The 12587-nt window shown below is 38.5% G+C and overlaps 1 protein-coding gene across 2 annotated transcripts in view; it reads left to right on the top strand.

Moving 5' to 3' along the window:
- The window catches only part of ARIH1 (ariadne RBR E3 ubiquitin protein ligase 1), a 122503-nt gene that overhangs the window by 1525 nt on the left and 108391 nt on the right, over window positions 1-12587 (top strand). The window lies entirely within an intron of this gene.

Genomic DNA, 12587 nt, shown 5'->3' on the forward strand with positions numbered 1-12587 from the left:
TTGGTGTAAATTGATAACCACATCTCATTTAACCATGTGTGTCAAATTTTTGCATTTTAGAGCTTCAGAAAATCAAGTTTTCATTTGTTTGGGGGAAAAAAAACTACTTGTCCTGAGGAATCAGGGATATAGCTGAAGAATAAAAATGAAGCTTGGTTCAGTGCAACTTTTAGAAAACCTGGAAATGAGTTACTATTGCCTCTTGCATGTCAGTCATTATATCTTTAACTTAAATTAGTTGGCTCAGTATTCATTGACAGATTAGAAGTATGTCGCTGCCTACTCGTTGACTTTCCATTATTAACAGATTTTTATAGTATTATAAGTAACAGTTTTAAAAATTAAACCTTCTATTCAGGCAATGTTTGAATACAGTGTTTTGCATAATAAGAAAAATCTCTGATATGTAACGCTGTTACTAAATAGTGGAAGTCTTAGTTTTTAATATAGAGAACATAGTCTAAGAAGGAATTTGAGGATTATAGAAGATATATATATATATATATATATATATATATGTATATTTCTTTTTCCTGAGACAGAGTCTCGCTCTGTTGCCTCAGCCTCCACAGTAGCTGGGACTACACATGCGCGCCACCATGCCCGGCTAATTTTTTTGTGTTTTTAGTAGAGACGGGTTTCACCATGCTGACCAGGCTGGTTTTGAACTCCTGACCTCGTGATCCACCCGCCTTGGCCTCCCAAAGTGCTGGGATTACAGGCTTGAGCCACTGCGCCCAGTCTGTAGAAGATAAATTTTAAAGCTCTTTTATTGATTCTGAAAATATGACAATTGAGTTCTCAGGTAATTAAATTGAGAAGTTTTTTCTTTTTCTTTTTTTTTTTTTTAAGGGAACTTCATTAAAATAATTTGCAATAAAACTGAATGGTCTTTTCATTTTTCTGCAGTTATGTAAAATCTGTCCTCAAATTTATCAACTAGCTTTCTGGCATTTTAATTAGCTTTTTAAAAAATCATGCTTATTCATTATTTAACTTTTTGACTTATTTACATTCTATTTTCTTAGAATTAAACATCATCAGCTTAGGTGTGTCTTAATCATTGAGACCTAAAAGTTCTGTGTGTTACTTCTGCAACAGAAATATAGCTAATACATACGACATCATTCTTTATTAGCTTAGGTGAGAGAAAATAAATGCTGATGAAATGAACTAATAAGACCTTCAAAAAACTAGGGGTTTTGTTTTATTTTTTATTTTTTTGGTGTCCTACTTTTACCATGTTTCCATGCCAGATGTTTGGGAAAACTTTTTTTCTAGTGTATTTCACCATAAGGATGCTCTTAATAGAATTCCTGAACATATAAGTTATAGCCATACCTTGTTAAAATAAAATTTAGGAATAGCAGTAAAATCAAAGGGTAGGATGTATTCCAGACCAGCTCTTCTCTGAATGGTATAATTACTAGGTCTAAAATAGGCTTTTGTTATGTTGCAAGTTAATAGATTGAGACTTTAGTTACACAGGTAACACATGCACATAAAAGAAAAATCTGATTAGGTAAGAAAAAAATAAAAAGATAAAATACGCCTGCCACCCAGAGACCTACACCAAAAAGTGAACTGTAGTTACTTTTCTAGACCTTTGGGTAGCCATTAATATGGTTCCACATTAATAACAGTGGAACCATACTGTACTTTTTGTGTTTTCAGTGGTAAAACATTACAAAAGCAGATTTTCTGAACAACCTCCTTCTGTCAGGTAACTTTTTCAAGAGCTTATATGATTATAGATCTAAACTAATTTATTTAATCCATTATTTTCTAGTTTCTGGCTTTTATAAACATCATTGAAAATATCCTCATAAGTCAGTCTTTGAGTGTTCTTATTTTCTTGGGAAAAGAAGTGCTGAGTCAAAAGAATTTGCTCATTTTCAAGACAGTTGATTCATATTACCACATTGCTTTCAGAAAGGTTATGCTAGTTTTCCCAACCGGTCAGTGTTTGGCAAAAACAAAACAAAACAACAAAACACAAGAAAAAAAACAACTGGTGAGATCGAAGTTTATCATGTTTATTGGGCTTGGGCTTGGTATTTCTTTTTTAAATTGCCCTTTGCTCATTTTATCCTCTTTTGCCCATTGCCCCCGTTAGGGATATTTATCTCTTACTGAAGACTTCTTTGTATTAATAGAGGTTGGAAATACCAGTTATCTGGGTTTTTAATGTTGGTTTGATAAACAACAGGTTTTACCAAGTTAAAAAACATTGTTTTACTTAGTTTGCAGTAGAGAGCTTACTGTTAACCCTACAAATTTAAATTCCCTGTTCCCAGTTCTGATTTTCAATATGAAATCGGGTAAGATACGTTTGAAGGCAAAAAAGTTTGAAAGATCACCAAATTAAGTTAATCTTTCCTTGGGAATTTGATTACTTTTTCTGGGAGAGGAGTTCTGGGGCAACAATATAAATACTCTTATTTGTGGATATCTGCAGGTTAGGTTTAGTTTTCAAATAAGTCAACATTATTTTTCTTTTAGAAAGCTCTTGGTTGTCTTTAACTTCCCAATTAGCATTTAAATAAAAGATCTAATTAAACAAACTAGTGTGTTTAATTGGTCTTTTATTTAAATGCTTTGTGGCTACCTAGCTTTATCTTTTGAGCTTTTAACAACAACAACAAAAAATCAGGGTTTTTTTCTTTTGCTTTGTTTGGAGACAGTCTTGCTCCGTTGCTCAGGCTGGCTGGAGTATAGTGGCATATCTCTACTTACTGCGACCTTCACCTCCCAGGTTCAAGAGATACTCCTGCCTCAGCCTCCCCCCGCAACCCCCTAAGTTAGTTTTTGTGTTTTTAGTAGAGATTGTTTCGCCAGGTTGGCCATGCTGGTCTTGAACGCCCAGCCTCAAGTGATCTGCCCACCTTGCCCTCCCAAAGTGCTGGGATTACAAGTGTGAGCCACCACTCCAAGCCAGGGTTTTTTTTTTTTTAAATCTTAACCAGTATTGCTATTATTAAAAAGTGGTTTTTTGCAGTGGTGCGATCTTGGCTTACTGCAACCTCTGCCTTCCAGGTTCAAACAATTCTCCTGCCTCAGCCTCCTGGGTAGCTGGGATTACAGGCATGCACCACCTTACGCAGCTAATTTTGTATTTTTAGTAGAGATGGGGGCGGGGAGTTCCTCCATGTTGGTCAGGCTGGTCTCAAACTGCTGATCTCAGGTGATCTGCCCCTGCTCAGCCTCCCAGAGTGCGGGGATAACAGGTGTGAGCCACTGTGCCCTCGCCTTGTTTTGTTTTTAATCTGGGACTGAAAATGAGGGAGTTGAAATACTAGTTTGGTCCTTTTTTACGTTAAGTGTTTTGTTTAACATCATTTTTAAAACCTGAGTTAATTGGAGACGTTCATTTTTCCAAGAAATTGAATTCAGGTGTGCATATCACGGTTAATTTAAATTCGTTAATTGGGAGAGGAGGAAGAGGGCGTGAAAGCCTGTGCATGATGTGTGCAGGCACACATGTTTTGAAGTTATTAAAGTGTTTGGTATAGTTTAGATGTGTTATTCTTGAACTTTTATATTTTCCCAGATGATCTCCTTGAGCTGTAAGCTTAAATTACACCAAGACTTGTTGAATTGCTATGGCAGTAGTCTTATGAATCATACTCGGGGGATAGGGTCCTGCAGTCTGTTTTAACAAGCTTTCAGGGGTGATGGTGATACAAGCTAAAGTTTTAGAACTGATGATGTGGTTGAAATTTAACAGCAGTGTTTCTCTGTGTGTTATGTCTAGTGATAAATTACTACAGTCGTGGCTTAATGAGGGAGGCTAAGTTTAAGAAACCAATAGGGGGCCAGGAACGGTGGCTCATGCCTGTAATTCCAGCACATTGGGAGGCTGAGCCAGGCAAATCACTTGCGGTAGGAGTTCGAGACCAGCCTGGTCAACCTGGTGAAACCCCGTTTCTACTAAAAATACAAATATTAGCTGGGTGCCTGTAATCCCAGCCTCTTGGGAGACTGAGGCAGGAGAATTGCTTGAACTTGGGAAATAGAGGTGGCAGTGAGCTGAGATCACACCACTACACTCTAGCCTGGGTGACAGAGGGAGACTCACTCAAAAAAAAAAAAAAAAAAAAAGTAATAATGGGAAAATTTCCAGAACCCAGGCAACACTTACTAGGCTAATCATAGGGTTGGAAGGTGTTTGTCATTGTAGCTGTTATCCTTCAGCTAAGGTGGTCTTTACTCAGTATTTTCTTTTTTTCTTTTTTGGAGACAGTCTCTCTCTCTCTCTCTCTGTGTCACCCAGACTGGAGTTCAATGGCACAATCTCAGCTCACTGCAACCTCCACCTCCCTGGTTCAAGTGATTTTCCTGCCTTAGCCTCCCAAGTAGCTGGGATTACAGGCGCCCCCACTACACTCGGCTAATTTTGATTTTTAGTAGAGATGCGGTTTCACCATGTTGGCCAGGCTGCTCTGGAAATCCTGACCTCACGTAGTCCACCCACCTTGGCCTCCCAAAGTATTGGGATTCCAGGTATGAGCCACTATGCCTGGCCAATATTTTCAAATATAGAAGCCAAACTAGTGACATCTTTTTTTTTTTTTTTTTTTTGAGACGGAGTTTTGCTCTTGTTACCCAAGCTGGAGTGCAGTGGCCCGATCTCTGCTCACTGCAACCTCCACCTCCTGGGTTCAGGCAATTCTCCTGCCTCAGCCTCCTGAGTAGCTGGGATTACAGGCACGCGCCACCGTGCCCAGCTAACTTTTTGTATTTTTAGTAGAGACGGGGTTTCACCATGTTGACCAAGATGGTCTTGATCTCTTGACCTCGTGATCCACCCGCCTCGGCCTCCCTGAGTAGCTGGGATTACAGGCTTGAGCCACTGCACCCGGCCCACTAGTGACATCTTACATTCTAGACTGGAGTTCTTGATTTCCCTTCCACTCTTAATATATTTTTTTCTTTTTTCCTTTTGTCATATCAAAGGATACTTAAATGCTATAGATTTTTTTTTAATGCAGAGTGTTGAGTTTTCTTATTTATTAGTATGCTGGAAGAGATATAAAGTCCTGGATAGCATAAATACACCTGTTGAAAGGAATATGATAAGACTTATTCTTAAGGAGTTTACAGTCTCTTAGAGTTCAAACAAAGCTGTTAGGTTAGTGAGTAATTTAAATAAGTGGATAGTAATAGGTATTTATGGAAGAGACATCTGTGGGTGTCGTCAAAGATGGCTAAGATTTGGGTGGATAGAAAAGAAGTCATTCTAAGGAATTGAACCAGGTGAGAATGAGGAGAGTTTGAGTAATGGTGAAGTCAGCTAAAGCAGAATGGAGTTTATAAATGTTGGGTAATAATATAGACCCTGGGAGATTAAATACTATGATAAAAGATAAGCATAAGTCATCAAATTAGATTCCTTCCTTTTGGGGTTGACGTGGTAACTATATAGATTAGTTATCTTTTTCCTTATGTTACCCCAAAACTTAATGACTTAAAACAACAAGCATCTGTTATGTCATAGTTTCTGTGAGTCACAATTCTGGATGTGGCTTACCTGGGGGCCTCTGGCTCATGGTCTCTTACAAGTCTGCAACCAAGATGACAGCCAGGTAGCACTTCTCTCTCTCTCTCTTTTTTTTTTTTAAAGACAAAGGCTAGCTCTGGTACCCCAGGCTGGAGTGCAATGGCATAATCTTGACTCATTGCAACCCTCACCTCTCCAGCCCAATTGATCCTCTTACCTCAGCCTCCTGAGTAGCTGGGACTATAAATGTGTACCACTATGCTCAGCTTATTTTTATATTTTTGTGGGTTTTTTTGGGTAGAAACCATTATCTTTTTTGTTTTGCCATGTTGCCTGGGTTGCCTTTGAATGCCTTAGATGAAAGGATCTGCCCACCTTGGCCTCCTAAATTATTGGGATTACAGGTGTGAGCCACCATGTCTGGCCTGGGTAGCAGTTCTCAAGGCTTGACTGGGAAAGCTTCCTCTTCCAAGCTCACTTATTTGACTGTGACCAGGCCAGATTTTCACTCTGGGTTATTGCCCAGATATCAGTTCTTTGCCATGTGGGCCTCTCTATAAAGTGGCTGAACACAGTAGCTTGTTTCCTGCAAAGTGAGGGATCTCAGAGAGAAGGGTCCCTACGATGGAAGCAATAGTCTTTTTATAACTTAATCTCAGAAATAACATCGCATCATTTTGCAATATTCTATTTATTGTTAAAAGTGAATAACCAAATCCAGCTCATACTTAAGCGGGACGGGGGAGCAGGGGAATTATACAAAGATGTCAAGAGCAGGAGGCAGGGGTCTTTGGGGGCCATCTTAGAGGCTGGCTGTTTCTGTCTCTCTCATCTCTAAGAGGTAAATAATAGCTATTGTATAATGAATGCCTTTCTATCCAGTCTTCTTGTATACTATTAGGAGAACATAGTGTTTTGGATTTTTTATTTTGGATTAACCATAAATTATTTATATTTGGCTTTGTAAAACGTTATACCTGTAAATGTTAAACATTCTTAATTACCTTTCAGTGGCTTAAGTTTAAAATAGCTTGTAGTCTCCTAGAATTGGTAGGAATTTGAGATTCTCTGGTTTACTGATTTTTAAAAATTTTTATTTAGCTACATAATGGATCACCTGGGGATTTTCTTCATTACTTTTTTTCATTATGCTTTTTCTAATAGAACATTGTAGATTCACATGCAGTTGCAAGAAATAATGCAGAAATCCCACCAATTCTTTTTTTTAAAAACAAATTTCCATAGGTAATTGGGGAACAGGTCGTATTTGGTTACTTGAGTAAATTCTTTAGTAGTGGTTTGTGAGATTTTGGTGCTGCCATCACCTGAGCAATATGCACTGAACTCAGTTTATAGTCTTTTATCCCTCACTCCCTTCTCACCCTTTTCCCACAAGTGTTCAGAGTTCATTATATCCATCTTATGCCTTTGCAGTCTTAGCTCCCACCTAAGAGTGAGAACATACGATGTTTGCTTTTACGTTCTTGATTTACTTCTCTTAGAATAATAGTCTCTAATCCCATCCAGGTTGCTGCAGATACCATTAACTTACTCCCTTTTATGGCTGAGTAGTATTCTATCACAGATATATACCAGTTTCTTTATCCACTTGTTGATTGATGGGCATTTGGGCTGGGTCCACATGATTGCAGTTGTGAATTGTGTTGCTATAAATGTGCATGTGCAGGTGTCTTTTTCGTATGACTTTTCCTCTGGGTAGATACCCAGTAGTGTGATTGCTGAATCAAACAGTACTACTTCTTTTAGTTTTTTTAAGGAATCTCCACACCAGTTTTCATAGTAGTTGTACTAGTTTACATTCCCACCGGCAGTGTAGAAGTTTCATCGCATCCATGACAATATCTATTATTTTTTAATTTTTTGATTATGACCATTCTTGCAGAACTGAAGTGATATTGCATTGAATTGGACATACTCTTTACTGATTTTTCTATAATGGTAGCATCTTCTAAAAAGAGTATCTTGCAAAACATCTTGCCCAGTATCACAATGGGGATAATGACATTGATGTGAACTAGTGATCTTACTCAGATTTTCTTGCCTGGGGATTTTAAAAAACACTGGTACCCAGGCCCTACCCCATACTGAGTAAGTGAGTCTCGGGGTGGGGGGTTTGGGCCAGGCTTTGCCATTAAACAAAAATCTTTCCTGGATTATTTTATTGCACAGCCAGGGTTGAGAGCTCCTGCTTTGGGAGGCTGAGGCAGACGAATCATCTTAGATCAGGAGTTCGAGACCAACCTGACCCACATGATGAAACCCCATCTCTACTAAAAACACAAAAATTATCTGGGCGTGGTGGTGGGTGCGTGCCTGTAATCCCAGCCACTCAGGAGGCTGAGGCAGGAGAATCCCTTGAACCCAGGAGGTGAAAGTTACAGTGAGTTGAGATCTGCCTGGGTGACAGAGCAAGACTTTGTCTCAAAAAAACAAAAAAACTTTCCTGTAACACTACCGTCTCTGCTTAACTACAAGTAAATAACAGTGAGCTATTTTGTGATGCAGCTCCATCCAGTGTTTGCCTATTGATTTTTTTTTTTAATGGAAATAAAATCTACTTCCATATTAACTTTCACTCATTGTTTTTAGTACCAGTAGCACCCTGAATGCTTTTGTTTTTTATATAACTATCGCTTTGGAATCCTGAAGGAAAAACTTCTTTCTGAGGTCAATCAACCCCCTTTTCTTCAGTCATTCCTATCTTATAGGTAGCCACTTTCTTATAATAGGCATAGTATCATAGGCCATAACTTTGCTAAATCATTGCTAAATGCACAACTCATCCTTTGATCTTGACACTGTATTACTATATAACTTCATATAAATAGCTTAATTATTTTCATTAAACGATGGGATAAGTAGAAGAATGAGAATTTATTTAGGCTGATATTATTGGGTGAGATAGTCATCAGGCTGCTTCTAACTTGGAGTGACTGGATCCTTTGGGGCCCACAGAGATAGTACTGGTGGTCCTTGCATTATTTTCAGTGTTTTAAAAAGTCTCATCTATATATTTTTTAAAAGCTGTCAAGTCACTTTATAGATTCAGTAGATTTCTTTAATCACTTATGATTTAAGTTTCTTTTTAAATTTTTGATTTATTTTTCTAAATTGTCATTCACTAGTGATAGGTGGTCATCTGACTTGATCTTAAATACAATGGTTTCCCCTTATCTGCAGTTTCAATTTCTTTTTTTTCTTTTTGCAGTTTCAATTTCAAAGGTTTCAGTTACCTGAGGTGTGCAACAGTTTGAAAATGTTAAATAGAAAATTTTAGAAACAATTTGTAAGTTTTTAATTGTACACCATTTTGAGTAGTATGATGAAATCTCTCACCATCCCACCCAGGATGTGAATTATCCCTTTTTCCAGTACATAGCAGTAATAGACTACCTACCTGCTACTGGCCTTTACTAGTCACTTAGCTGTTATCAGATTGAAAAAACATAGCATGTATAAGTTTAGTGTTATCTGCACTTTCAGGCTTCCACTGAGGGTCTTGGGACATGAGAATGAAAGGGGACTACTGTAATGGCTCATTTGATACAGCTTGGGGTATAGTTGATGCCCAATTAGTGTTTAAGGTGATGGATAGTATGCTATCTCAGAAGGCAGCTTAAAAAACTTTATCGCTCTAACATCTGATCTGGCACATCAGCTTTCAGAGCCCTACTTTTTTTCATTTGTAAAAATTACTTTTTTTTTTTTTGTGACAGAATCTGCCACCCAGGCTGGACTGCAATGGCATGATCTTGGCCCACTACAACCTCTGCCTCCTGAAGTCAAGTGATTCTTATGCCTCAGCCTCCTAAGTAGCTGAGATTACATGCATGTGTCACGACGCCTGTCTAATTTTTTTATTTTTTGGAGGAGACGGAGTTTCACCATGTTGGCCAGGCTGATCTTGAACTCCTGAACTCAGGTGATCTGCCCACCTTGGCCTCCCAAAGTGTTGGGATTACAGGTATGAGCCACTGTGCCCAGCCTGACAATTTTGATTTTAAGGCCCAAAGTTAGAAGGTTTAAATGAGAAATGCCAGATAATCAAGGAATTTTCTCCAGTTATTTTTTCTTATGTAAATATTGTTCAATAGTATTGTTCTTTCCTTTTTTGCTATGTTCCACTTAAAAGTGTTTGAAGTGCCCTGACAATACATTTTGGCAAAAAATAGAGCAGGTAATGAAGTATTAGGTAACATTTTCTTGTTACTGAGGCGTTTACTTAGACAATGCTAAGAATAGTTACCATTCTAGACACTTCTCCCCAGGCTTGCTTTGCCATTGCCTTTGAAACTGTCATACTTATAACTCAGATATTAACTGACTCTAATTACTTGGTAATATGTCCTCTCTCTTAATCACAATTGTACAGTGTTTTTAGGGATTAAGTGTAGACTAGAAACCAAGAAGTATTATCTGATTCTTAGCCAGTATTTATAAATAAGAGCCTCTAATGTGGACATTTATCTTGAAATTTGTCACATTTGGACAGATATTTATCTGAAACATACTTGAAACTCAAATTTAATACCTTCTCTCTTTTCCCCCTTTGATTGACTTATCTCAGAACTATTCTTGGAATTTTAGTCATCTTGATATTTTCCTTCATTTTCCACATCCAGTTATCCCTGATCAAGTCACCTCTGAAATTTGTTTCATGTTGTTGCTATCCTTTTTACTAATGAATTCCAGTTTAGGACCTTTTTATTTTGCCTCCTTGCCAGTCTGTCATTCTGTTACAAAACACAAGTACAATAGTCATTCTCTTGCTAAAAAGAGACTTCTTGTCAAAAGTCTATCCTAGACTTGTTACTATGGCATTCATGGCTTTCTCATTTTAATACAGATTTTTTTTTTCAATTACACCTGCTATGGTTCCTTATCCCTTATCATTCACAGTTGCACTGTTTGTAATTCCTTAATATTTGTGTTTTCATGCTTTTGTTCATGCTTGTTTCTCTTCTTTTGATACCTTTTCTTTCTCTCTCTTTTTCTTTTTTCTTGAGACAGGGTTTTTGCTCTGTTGCCCAGGCTGGAGTGCAGTGGCATGATTATGGCTCACTGCAGTCTTGAACTTCTAGGTTCAAGTGATCTTCCACCTCAGCCTCCTGAGTAGCTGGGCCTACAAGTGTGTGCTGCCACACCTGCCTAATTTTTTGTGTTATTGGTTTTAATTTATTAATTGTTTTGTTTTGTTTTTGGTAGAGACAGAGTTTTTTGCCATGTTGCCCAGGCTGGTCTCGACTTCCTGGACTCAGATGATTTTCCTGCCTCAGCCTCCCAAAATGTTGGGATTATAGGCATGAGACACAGTGCCCAGCTCCCTTTCTCTCTTTTTTTTTTTTTTTTTGAGATGGAGTCTCTCTCTGTTGCCAGGCTGGAGTGCAGTGGCAAAATCTCTGCTCATTGCAGCCTCCGCCTCTTGGATTCAGGCAATCCTTTTGCCTCAGCCTCCTGAGTAGCTGGGGCTATAGGTGTGTGCCACCACACCCAGCTCATTTTTTGTGGTTTTAGTAGAGATGGGGTTTTACCATCTTGGCCATGATGGTCTTGATCTCCTGACCTCGTGATCTGCCTGCCTTGGCCTCCAAAAGTGCTGGGATTACAGGCATGAGCCACCGTGCCTGGCCTCCCTTTCTCTTCTTAACTGCCTGATGATATTCCTATTGAGAATCTGCTCAGGCTGCTTGCTGTGGCTCATCTCTTTCCAGGTCCTTTCCCTCTACCTTTCCTGTGCTTCCTTATCTATGTTTGGATAGTGCTTCATATGGATCTTTGGTATAGCCTATAAGAGGTTATGATATAGCTATCCCTATACCCAAGCCTCTCTAGGTATCTAGATATGAGGGTTTTGAAGGTGAGAACTAAATTCCTTCATCTTTGTGTCCATAGCATATGGCACAATGAATCTCTGACAGAAGAAACTCAGTAAATATTTGTTGAAGTTTGCCCCTGCTTGGTAAATGCTTGCTTTCTCAGTTTCCTTGTAGTAAAACAAAAGGGATCCAGACAAGATTTTCTTCTGGCACTAACAAATTGTTATACGTATGATTTCTAGATAATGCCAAAGTGAGTAGTATAAGAAGATGGTAAGGAAGAAATGTTTAAATTCCAGGAGAATAAGCTTCTTAAGTCCCCTTAATATTCAGCCTTTTTGGTGAAACTTATTTGCATATAGTTCCCTGGCACTTTGTGTGAACTGACACAGTGGTGATACTAAAGACAGTTGAATCAGCCAGGTGCGGTGGTTCACTCCTGCAGTCCCAGCACTTTGTGAGGTTGAGGCGGGAAGATTGCTTGAGCCCAAGAGTTTGAGACCAGTCTGAGCAACATAGTGAGACCTTTTCTCTACAAAAAAAAAATAAATAAGATCAGCTGAGCTTGGTGGCATGCACCTATAGTCAGTTACTTGGGAGGCTGAAGTGGGAGTAGGGTTGCTTGAGCCCAGGAGGTCAATCAAGGCTGTAGTGAGCCAAGATTGCACTAGTGCACCACAGCCTAGGCAACGGTGAGACCCTGTCTCAAAAAAAAAAAAAACAGACAGTTGAATCAGTTTAATACAGTAGTTCTCAAAGTATGGTCCATAAGAACAAAACTATTTAACAACAACAGAAAGACATTATTTGACTTATAAAATGTTCTCACATTTACACTAATGTTGCAGAGCAGTGAGTAGGGAAAACCACTAGCCCCTTAAATCAAGATACCACTGGCACCAAACTATGCTAGTAGTTCATTGTATTCTTCAGCATTACACACTCAGAGCAAAAAAATACATTTCACTTAATCCTAAATGAAGAAGTAAAAATTACTGGTTTTATTAAGTCTTATTCCTTAAGGACATATTTTAATTGCCTGTGTGACAAAATGGGAGGTATGTATAAAGCAGTTCTGCATACTAAACCATGGTGGTCATCTCAATAAAAACATTTCTGTTTCTGGACCTACCCTGGCCAGGTTTTCAAAGTTGAGGATCTTAGTGCATTGCTGTTACCTCAAAATTGCACACAGTACTAGTTTGTCCTTTTTTTTGAAACGGAGTTTTGCTCCTTTGTGCCCATCCTGT

The sequence above is a fragment of the Callithrix jacchus genome, chromosome 8 (assembly GCF_049354715.1).
Source record: "Callithrix jacchus isolate 240 chromosome 8, calJac240_pri, whole genome shotgun sequence".
Lineage (NCBI taxonomy): Eukaryota > Metazoa > Chordata > Mammalia > Primates > Cebidae > Callithrix > Callithrix jacchus.